The sequence below is a fragment of the Pimephales promelas genome, chromosome 4, assembly GCF_988280905.1.
Source record: "Pimephales promelas chromosome 4, fPimPro1.hap1.1, whole genome shotgun sequence".
Taxonomy (NCBI): domain Eukaryota; kingdom Metazoa; phylum Chordata; class Actinopteri; order Cypriniformes; family Leuciscidae; genus Pimephales; species Pimephales promelas.
Window position 1 is genome coordinate 47,225,525 of NC_142772.1, and position 12,193 is coordinate 47,237,717.

At 37.5% G+C, this 12,193-nt stretch overlaps 1 long non-coding RNA gene across 1 annotated transcript in view; it reads left to right on the forward strand.

Moving 5' to 3' along the window:
* Positions 1-12,193, forward strand: part of LOC120489133 (uncharacterized) — a 54,741-nt gene that overhangs the window by 5,122 nt on the left and 37,426 nt on the right. The window contains exon 2 of the long non-coding RNA XR_016168402.1: positions 8,019-8,246. This is a non-coding gene — a long non-coding RNA (uncharacterized LOC120489133). The remainder of the gene's footprint in view (positions 1-8,018; positions 8,247-12,193) is intronic.

Consider the following 12,193-nt stretch of genomic DNA (forward strand, 5'->3'; position numbering starts at 1 on the left):
TTAAAAGTTTAAATTTTACTTTAGTAAAATTGTTTTTTTCACAGTGCATTTGAAGTTTGTCACTTCAAGCAAAAATGACAATATGCACAGGTAAAGGACAAAAAAAATATTGTGTTTAATAGCCTTAATTTCTTAGTTGTTTTCATTTACTCTTTTTTTGTTCAAAAGAAGAATGAAACTCATACAGGTTTAGAAAAACTTTTTTTTGTTGCTGTTGACAATTTTCATTTTTGGGTGATCTATCCCTTTAAGGTGTGCTTGCACTTACACACTCTCTCTTTGTATTTCTGAATCAGAAGAAACCCTGGAGCTCTTGTTGCACAGTTCAGGTATCTCATTGGCTGTGAAAGATGTCCAAACAATGACAATTTAATCCACTCATGTAAAAACAGACCATTGAGAGAGCACGAGTCTGCTTTAATATCACAGCAACCGCTCATGCATGCCAATAAACCAGCTTATGTGTGTGAAATGCAGGTAGCGTATTCTTCACAGCCGCACAGAGACAGAAATAAAGAGAAGGAACGAGAAAGATATGACAAATCAAGAGAGAAGGAAAAAATGCGGGGTGGATTCTGTGCACGAGCGATTGAGAAAGGGAAGTGTAGAGAAGAAAAACACACAAAGCATGCTGCATTTGTAGCTGAATTAATTCATGCCTCTGGCAATAACAAAGCAGAAACAAGCTGATAAGTTCTGACAAGGTGAACGGGCCGCGGCTTTACTGCAGTCATACCTACATTTAAACGTACACACACACAGGAGCAAACATACAAAGAATAAAAATAGAGAAAACAAGAAAAACAAAGGCATGGAGTTGCACCTGCTGATTATTTGTACGCGCTAACTGCACCTGGTTCACTGAAGACAAATGCACAAATATCTATTTTAAATAAGAAGCTTTTCTGATAGTGGAATTTTGTGAACAAGAATCAAAACTATCTAAAAAAAAAAACTGGGACAGTACCCTAAGGTACAAAAGTGAAAAGGTTACATCTTGTACCTTACCCAGATAGCAAGCAACCAACAAAACAATGTTAAATCAATGTGCCAATGTTAACCACTTTGAATCAACATCACTTTTGCACGTGCAATTAATGTTTTTTGACTCATTGAATCAATGCTATAATGTGATGTTGGTCCAACATCATGCTTGCACTCTCAGAAAATGAAACTTCAACTGACTTAAAGCCAAACTTGCAGCCTGAAATCAACTGCTATATACAAAGAATCTCTCAAGATCTCAGCAGAAGTTCGTTTTGAGAATTAACAGAGTTGTCTATGTCGCCATTATGGTGATCAGTGTTTCATTTATTTTGACAGATTGACTTTTGGCTTATGCAAGTTTGTGGTCTTTGAATCAGTGTTCATCAAAACACATAATTTGTTGCAAAGGAAGCCAGAAACAAATATGATCTGGTGATATGGTTTTCCTCATCATAAAATAGAATATTAAAGGGATGGTTCACTTTGAAATTAATTGTTGATATGTTTTAGCTTACCTCAAGGGCATTCATGATGTACAGTAGGTGTCTTTGTTTCCACAGTATTTTCAATTTTGATATTTTTAGATCAAACCGTTTGTGTCTGTCAGTTATATAATGGAGGTCTATGGTCACCACCTCAAAGAGCATGCACAGAGAAGTCCAAATTAAACATGATTTAATGACTCGTAAATAGGGTTGGGTATCGTTTGAATTTGAACGATTCTGATTCCGATTCCTTGTTTCGATTCCGGTTCCTAACGATTCTCGATTCCGATTCTTTTAAGAGGCAGGGTCAAAAAAGTTTAGCTAACCTTGCTAACCAACGGCCTTTCTGAAGGAAATAATCCTTCTGTCACAAATTTTGCATTTTGCCGAGATTTCGTTGTTTGCCGAGATTTCGTTATTTTTAGAAAAGTGAAGCCACACTTTGGATCGCCGACGTAAGCTACTCATGTTCGACACGCGCGGTTATGGCAACACTTCCGGTAGACGCTTCTTCGTTGGTGTTGTTCAGCGGTTTCTTCTTCCGCTCGGCGGACTGTGAATATCGAAACTAGGAATCGAAATTTTAACTTTTGAACGATTCCGGGAAAAACAAAAAGTTAGTCCCGGTTCCAATCGATACTCGATTCTCGATACCCAACCCTACTTGTAAATGTAAGTACACAATGATGGCCTAAGACACGAAACGAGCGTTTTTTGTGAGAAAACGAACAGTATTTATATCGTTTTTACCTCGTGTAATCACAGTGATCTGAATCAGTTGTGCAATGTCCAACTGAACCGAACTGAATCAGTTCAATGTTACGCCGGAAGTGATCGCTTGCGTATGACGTCACTCAATATTTACACGGAGATTTCGGAAGTTTTACCTTTTACTAAACATATTTAGATATCCCGAAATCGTCTTCCATTGTGGTTTGCCATATATCTAAATATGTTTAGTGAAAGGTAAAACTTCCGAAATCTCTGTATAAACAAAGAGTGACGTCGGCGTGCAAGCGATCATTTTCAGCGCATCCGCAGACCAAAGCACCCGTGCCGTCAGATTATTTTGACATCGCTATGAGGTAAAAACGATATAAATACTGTTCGTTTTCTCAGACAAACCGCTCGTTTCGTGTCTTAGGCCATCAAAGTGTACTTACATTCACGAGTCATTAAATCATGATTAATTTGGACTTCTCTGTGCATGCTCTTTGAGGTGGTGACCATAGACCTCCATTATATGACTGACAGACAAGAACGGTTTGACTGAAAAATGTCAAAATTGAAAATACTGTGGAAACAAAGACACCTGATGTAAGCTAAAACATATCAATTAATTTCAAAGTGAACTATCCCTTTAAAGGTGCCATATGTAATAATTGAGGTAAAAATATCCAAAAAATGAGCTACACGCATCAAAAGAATGAGAAGAAATAAGTGCAATGATGTAATTAAAAAACTGACAAGTTATAGTGCTGCCGAGATATAAACCTAAATTAGCATGCTAAATGACTAGCCCCGGCCCGGCAGGTATCGTAATACCAGTTCCGGCCATGGGAGGCGGTATGCGGACGGGCAACATTACCACCAGCCAAACTGCAATACACGAGTGAGTCGCGCTCGCGCCGGCTTGTGTGTGTACTTGAACCTGATGTCAGTCGTGTGGAAATACAGCCCATTACTACATTTCAGTTCAGGGAAGAGTTCAAAAAATGATTGGTTGACATTATCCATGAGGAATACATTTTGGTAAGTTGTAGCATACTGTATCTTTCAACAGTGTTCGGGTTCTTTTTCCATTAGCTAGTAGAGATGATCGGTTCACGTGCGCTAGGGATCTCTGGTGTAACATGTACAAGCGCCAAAACGGTATTTATTGTTTGAATTGCATAATAGAATTGACAGAATCTGAGAGCTTAACTAACCTGCTTGCTAAGTGTTAATTGCATGTGTCTCACGGTGAATTCGTGAGAATTGGCAGCTCTGAATTTCGCTAGGTTGATCAACATCAGCGAATGCTGTCTGTCAAATTAATTCAAACTAACAATAAAAGTGTAATATGAACAAAACGAATATCGTAAACTTAAAATAATAGCCTGCAGGCTTTTATTTTCCCATATCGTCGAAATGCAACAGATTGTTTTTGAGACAGGCGTCTATGAGTCGGTCTTCATCATTTAGTGTTGAGATGTTGTTCATTGAGTCTCTGATCTCTAAAAATCTCCAAATGCTCCACGTGAAACTGCGGTCTTCCGACCTTTTACTATCGTGTCAAATGATTTGAATATTATATGCGGAGAAAGAGAGCAAAACAGCGCTCGTTTGTGTTGTTTGAAGACGTGAGTGCGTGCGGCCGCGGCACAACACATTTTCTGGAGGTATACTGCCCCCATCTGTTATGGAATATGGAATATTTTTTGATTTTTAGTTCCAGATGGCACCTTTAAAAAGGAGGCGTGTCTTTTATGTATAGCTTAAAGGGTTAGTTCACCCCAAAATGAAAATTCTGTCAGTAATTTCTCACATGGTTCTGTGATGTAGGTCACACACATGACCGGCTTTGGCCAATAGTGAGCCTACGTGTGACGTACAACACAGAACCGTTGCACAGTTACACTACGTGAATCTCGAGGCCCACTGAGAAGGAAAGTTGAATGAAGTCGTTATTTTTGTCCGTTTTTTTGTACACAAATAGTATTCTCGCCGCTTGATAAACTTAAAGAAAGAGCCACTGTAGTCACTCGGACCATTTTAACGATGTTTTTAACTTTTTGGGGAAACTAGTTTTGATCCGTTATGGACGAGTGATCCAGCTCTCAGATTTAATCAGAAATATGTTCATTTGTGTTCTGAAGATGAACGGGTTGAACAACATGAGGGTGAGTAATTACTGACAGAATTTTAATTTTGGGGTGAACTATCCCTTTAAGTTATTTTTTTCTGTGAAACATGATTAAAGAATCTTAACGCAGGTCACACTTTCTATAAACTTTCGAAAAGTCGTTTTGTGTTGCACTGAAAAACAACAGGAAAAAGCAAATTCAGAGCTTTAGCTAACGTCGTGGCAAGGTTCTCTAAAAGCTGTTTCAGTGACATTGATCGAATGTAATCTGGTCTTTCGGCTAATAATGTTCTCAAAACATTAGCTCAATCATCCATCGTTTATGGTGCTTTTCTTCTGAAACATTTTAGGATGTTTGGACAACATTCAAAAGTAATGATCCTAATGATTATTTACATAGCTTTATGTTTGTGGTTTGGAGCCACTAGCCTATATGTCGTCTCATTAACTTTAATGGATGCTTTAGAGAACGTCCCCCCATGCAGAGATACGTTTACCTGGCTATCTTTCTCCACACACACTCATATTTTTAACTGTACTTTGTGATGAATAGCGACATAAATCACTGCTGACAGCCCGGTAAAACCTAAACTCCCATCCAGAAAAGACAGCATGTAAAATTAAGAGATGTAGAGAACAGCAATAAATCTCTCTTGGCTAACCCTCTCTCTCTTTCTCTCTGGGAACAAAGTCATCAGTAACTCTTCCACTCTGTCCACTTTATCAGGTATGGTTTTTATCTCAGACAGTCCATCATTCTTTCTCTTTCTTTATTTGTCCATCCCCTCTCTCCTGTCAGTTCTTCACATTGAGTAAAACTTAAGACAAAATGACAGTATATGTCACAGCCAATCAAAACATATTTGATGGTCTATACTGTTATTTGGAGCAGGTAAAATAAACATCACAGTGTTTGGGACTATTTCAGTGCGACACAGCAGAAGAATGATTGATCTTGAAGACTTCAGGCCTACGCATTATGGATCAGGGAACTCAACTGACAAGGCTTCATACAGACAGCATGTGACAATACACTCTCAGAAAAAAAAAAGGTACAAAAGTTGTCACTGGGGCTGTACCTTTTCAAAAGGTACACTTTTGTACCCGAAGGATGCATATTGGTACCTTAGTGGTACATTTTAGCACCTAAAATGTACATATTAGCTCCTGAAATGTACATATTAGGACCTAAAATGGACATATTAGGACCTAAAATGGACATATTAGGACCTAAAATGGACATATCAGCACCTAAAATGTACATATTAGGACCTAAAATGGACATATCAGCACCTAAAATGTACATATTAGGACCTAAAATGGACATATCAGCACCTAAAATGTACATATTAGCTCCTGAAATGTACATATTAACACTTAAAATGTACATATTAGGACCTAAATTGTACATATTAGGACCTAAAATGGACATATCAGCACCTAAAATGTACATATTAGGACCAAAAAAGGACATATCAGCACCTAAAATGTACATATTAGGACCTTAAATGGACATATTAGCTCCTGAAATTTACATATTAGCTCCTGAAATGTACATATTAACACCTAAAATGTACATATTAGCACCTAAAATGGACAATTAACACCTAAAATGTACTTATTAGCACCCAAATGGACAATTAACACCTAAAATGTACTTATTAGCACATATACAAATTAACACCTAAAATGTACATATTAGCTCCTGAAATGTACATATTAACACTTAAAATGTACATATTAGGACCTAAAATGGACATATTAGCACCTAAAATGTACATATTAGGACCTAAAATGAACATATTAGCTCCTAAAATGTACATATTAGGACCTAAAATGGACATATCAGCACCTAAAATGTACATATTAGGACCTAAAATGGACATATCAGCACCTAAAATGTATATATTAGGACCTTAAATGGACATATTAGCACCTAAAATGTACATATTAGCACCTAAAATGTGCATATTAGGGCCTAAAATGGACATATTAACACCTAAAATGGACAAGTTTACCTTTTGAAAAGGTACAGCCCCAGTAACAGCTTTTGTACCTTTTTTCTGAGAGTGTACGGTTGAATTTACAGTTCTCAAAAAAGCGATAAGGCAAAAAAGTACCCGGATGCCCTCCTATTTCGGGTGAGAATCTGAAGTGTGCGCATACGATTGACTCTTTACTATCCTATGAGGCCATGGGAGAGGATTTGTGAATTTGCAGTGAAAGTGACATGACAAATGTACGTCCGGATTACCTTCATACTATATAGAATGGACCTTTTCGAGGTTGGCAAAGCAAGTACTCATTCAAAATAAGTATCTTGTCAAAGGCCACTGTCTGTATGAGTGAGTCCTTCAAAAATGCACAACTGATTTGTTCAATGACACTGATTCATTCAGGAACAAAACAAACGACTTTCTTTATGAATGAGTCATTGGATCATTCACAATAGGCTATTTGTTCAAAATTCAGGAAGCAAAGGGATTGAGTGAGTCATTGAATCGATTCATTCAACAACACTGAAAAAGAACAAAACAAGTGGCTTTCTTTATGAATGAGTCATATCATTCACAGCTGATTCCTTCAAAAACACTGATTCGTTCAGGAACGCCATCGTTTATTCTGCTGTCTTTTAAAAAAATGATTTTATTGTCTTAAATAGTCAAGCTATTTATCTAAGTTACCTGATATTATATTATTTCTGATTTTATTCAGAAAGAATAAAATTCTTCTGATATTCTGATATTATATTCTATTTAAGTGTTGTATAAGCAATAACACAATTGAGCTGTTAATTGGTCATGCTGTCGTTTCCATTCTTTATTGTTTGGTTTTCAAATTTCAAATAAAACTCATCTTGACCGACTTAGATCAGGAATTAAGATGTTATGAATATTTGTTTTAATCAGTAAAAAAATAAACCGTAAATTTTATGGTAAAAAAACGGCAGCTGTGGTTGCCAAAACTTTACCGTTAAAAAATACGTTAGGAACGTTAATGGTTTTTTACAGACTTAACTTCAAATTTACAGTAATAAACCTTATTTTATTTTCTGATAAAATGTTGATTTACCAACTTATTGACATATTTATATCTTTTTTTGTACCATTGTAATACACCGACAACCACCAATCATCACAGCAGTGATGAGAGTTATATGAGCAAACACAGCTCATTCTTATTTCAGTAACACTTATTTAAAGAAGCTGCACAGTCTCATTCACACAAACATTAAACACCATCATGGTAACACACATGAAATTAACATTAAATGTAACATAAAACCCTAATGTACATAACTGATTAGAAAAAACAAAACAATAAAACTATGAGGAACAGGGAATTGTGGGAATGTCAATTCACGGTTTTTCACTAAGTTATACAATGAGTTTCAAAAACTGTAAATTTAACTGTATTTTACTGTAAAATTATATTACAGTTATTTACCGTATATAGTACGGAAACTTTCTGGTAACCAAGTAGCATTTTTACAGTCTTTTACCGTTAAAATCACGGCCATTTTTTACAGCTTTTGTACAGCGCAATCACTGCAGAATTTCACAAATACAGTTTGTATGTGGCCGCCACTGTACATTAATAACTGTTCATATCCAAAGTTTGCCACGATAATGGAGTGCCGACATCCATGAGAACGCATCCATGCCACAATATAACGTGCTCTCGGTATATCTACTTCACAGAGAACGAGTTACAGGGAAAAAAAACAGCAGGAGAAAATGCACAACAAAGACACCTCTTATACCCAGAAGGGGGAAAAAACACTTTAACAACTCAAAAAAGAGAGCAGCATCAAAAGAAAAGGATGAAAGAGGCCAGAAAGGACACAGGCGGGAACAAGCCTTCACTGCTCACATGAAAGCGAGAGGGGGAAATGATCCAGGGTGGATTCTGTGCTCCTGACTCCTGAGGTGAGATGAGAAACAAGCGTTTACACCCACATGTGTCTTTCCACTTGAACGGATTGAATGTTCTTCAGAGATTAATCACCATGATGTATGGCCACATCTCATTAATAAATGAAAAGGCAGAACAACAACAGAAGGGGGAAAAAAGACTCATTAGATGAGAAGCTATTCGGATACCAGCAGACAGCATAGCATATACTTTTATTTCAGAATTTTTAGAAAATTTTGACTTTTAGGTCTGTCAATCGATTATACAGTGTGTTCTATCCAATCACTCACATTGCACACGCATAATTCATTAAATGAATCAAGATTCAAGTAACTTTACTGACATGATAGAAGACTTTGTTAAAGCACTGGTAGTAGTCCCCATGAAATCAAAATTGATCACACTTACTTTGTTTGCCTATATTGATCGTTTTGTGATGAACAATTTATACATGCAAGTCAATCCACACACAAAAAAATTTTGGCTTCGTAATCTTTAATCAAATTTTGAAAATGCCCCTCCCCTCTGCATTGGAGGACCTTGCCCGATGACGTTTGGGTGTCTCCTTAACATCCATAACCACGCCCCTCCAACTGTGTGTTTGCGAGCGCCGAGCGAGCATTGATTGACAGCGTAGTACGTCCCAAATCGTAGTATGTTGAAATGAGTGTTTCATAGACGCGGATGGTCTACTTTTTCCGGTCAGAATATGCCTTATTCACGGCAGCGCCATCTTTGATTTTTAATGAGAATGAAAGCGAGGCTGTGAGGGATAGTCATGCATCTCTTCAGTGGGCTGTACTGTTATTTAATGTGTTTTCGGATTATTCTGCTCATGAAACACTGAAAAATATCTTTCCAAGAAATGTCAGTTGACAAAAAACTCCAGACAATGTAAGCTGTGGAAAATTGTAAGTAATCTAGCCACTTTATTCAGCTTTTTACAGCGGATGCCATTGGAGACACGGTAAGTCTATCCCTCACAGCCTCACTTTCATACCTGTCATGGGGCTGCTCTGAATAACGTCTATCCGAAGTGTAGATCGATGGACAAGATCTAACGGCTGATATTGCCCACAAACCATTGCGCGTTGGACGAGGATTCGGTTAGAACTACAAACACGAGTAAAAAGTGTTAAAAAAAAACTACAGACACGTAGTCGAAACGGAGGACGCGCGAGTGCCCGCGGTTGTGTAGAGAGGTTTAGATAAAGAGCTTTGAGTGATTCATTATCAGTATCTAACCTGACGAAAATGAATTTATTCAATGTTGTCCACATTATATTGTATATGCAGCAGCATTGTGAACTTTTGTAAAGACACGTTTAGCCATTACGTTTTAAATGCATCATTATATTCAAATTGCAAACACGAGGAGAGCATGAAAGACCCACAACTGGCAGATGGTATAAGGGCGTATATAAGTAAGCGAATTGGGACGCAGCAGGTGTGTAAACTTGCGTCATCCTCCATTTCGGCTCTGGAAACCCCCTTTTTTCTAGATCCAATCAGGTGCTAGTTGGATAAAAAGCCACGCCCACTATTTTTGCCTCATTTAGTATTCCATTTCTCTCGGAAATACGTCACAACACTGGAGAAAAGTCGTTTGCAACTTCCGGTTCACGGGGACTTTAATAACACATTTCAATAATTCCTAAGAAAAGCCCCTGAATGAAGATTCAAAAGACATTATCATGGCAAATGATAATTAAATCTCAAAGATCCAATATAGATTAAAAAAAGTGGTCAGCCTGTGGTAATGTCACGCATTTGTGTCGATGCTCCAGTGCTGGTGGGGCAGTACAGAGGCTAACGCTGTCATTTGAGTTGTTTAGTGAGACAAATAAAAGCCGGTGAAGCAAAAGGCGTGTGATTAGCCTACTCCGCGCACCTGCAGAAACAGTCAATATTTGACTAGAAATCCTTCAGTCATGAAGACACCTGCTGTTGTAAGTTACATGATGTGATTGTATTTTGGGAGTTGACACTGGCAATCAATTGTGATTTTTTTTCCAATCAATATCTGCAGGGGAATTCCAACATTTGTTTTTCGAATCGGCCTACAATCTATTTGGACATTACCTTCTCCTTTGGCGTACCGCTTTATATGTATAGTAGGGAAATATTCGATTTTGAGTGTAGCTATTGTTGTGGGAAAGAGGGTGAATCTAACTTCTAGGTTGGCCTACAAAAGTACGCCGTCACTAATTTAAGCACCGGATATTTACCAGCTGGAATTCATTTATTTCACTCAAATATTACTAAATATTAGTAAGTGAACCCAATGACTGATTATCTATTAGACTTAACCTAAACAGAACGAATTTTTTTTTTCAGAATTTTCCCGAATTGATTGAGTTGTTGGCTGGAGTAAATTTCAGGTAGTGCAAAACTCGTCTAGAATCGTTACTAGAACGAGGATAAGAGATCCTGCAAAATTGGAGAAATATGTATATGGCATGTTGCATAAATGCAAATTAGTCAAGGATGACAGCAAAATTAGAAATATATATATATATATATATATATATATATATGGCATGTTGCGTACCGGGCGGGCAGTATGCAAATTAGTCTCCTTGCTAGTTATATTAGCACTAACTAGCTTTTTTAAATTGCTTGAGTCAAAATTTCAGTTGCAATGAACATATTTGTGTACGTGAATGACCCGGCTGGAGTTTTAGTTGTAGCGTCCCATGGGGACGGATGTCAGCACCGAAGTTTCTAGAAGATGGACTTTATCTGTCAGTACTCCTCCTCTTAGACTTGTCTCATAAATTTCAAAAAAACATGCTGTGCTTTTTCACCGAATCACTGATGGAAAGGAGCCAGGTGAGAAAGAGAGAGACTGAAGAAGGGAGATTAAAGGAGCGGGAGATGGGGATAGACAGAGGGGATGGTGTAGGGGAACTTTACACCCAGGTTAGCTTTTGGCAGGTCAGTCACAGACCAAGGTTTGGAACAGTGACAGTGATAGGAATAATATGTTTTATTCAAAAGGATGAAACTGCAAGTGGGGCCGCCGAAGCTCTCAGCGATTCAGACTTCTTGTCATTTGCTGGGGTTCAATTAAGCTGCAAAGTATCAGGTTGACGTGAGGAGAGAGCAAAAGAGGGGAGCGATGGCAATGGAAGCCAAGTATATACCAACACAGCAGCTGTGAGAAAGCAAACCCTGAAGGAAGGCCACTGAGGATTGAGATTCGCTCATTTTCAGAGCAGAAAACAAAGCTTTGTACCCTCACATTGCGTATGAGCTCATCTTTTTAAATAAACATTCCTGTCCATCTTCAAATGGAGGTATTCAGACTACTGTGCACAATATCCAGACCAGATTTTATATGTTTTAGAATTGAAAATGCTAAATTGTATTGTTTCCGTTCGCCTTCGAAAAATCCGCATCCTTAGAAATGCTTTGAACATAGATGGAGAAAGTAGTATAGTTCATCAAAACATCTTAATATGCCTATTTCTGTTCTTGTGCTCACTGTGTTAAAATGTCGAATTTCCTAATGATAGGATAATCCCCACCCCGTCATTGGTTGCATGTTTCGGTAGGAAACGGGCGATTTCAAACCGTGTTTTTGAGACCGTCTTTGGTTCATTGCCGTTTTAAGGAGAAAATACTGAGCAATGGTGTTTACTGATTAATTAGTACATGGTTTGTCTCAAAGCATATCAAAAATAACACAGATATATAAACGACAATAAAAAAACTTGTTTTTTACCACAGGGGGTCATTAAAGGAGTAATTCACATTAAAATGAAAATTACCCCTCACCCTCAATCTATCAGGCCTTCTGAAGCAAAGCAATGAGTTTGTATAAGAAAAATAGAAATGAAGAGTTCAGATGCAAAAGCCTCTAAGTGCCATTTGAAATTTTCTTCTAGAATGATCATTTTTATCAAGCTTGTATATTTAAGTTCAGTAATCTCACTTAAATGGCAATGATAATTACCTA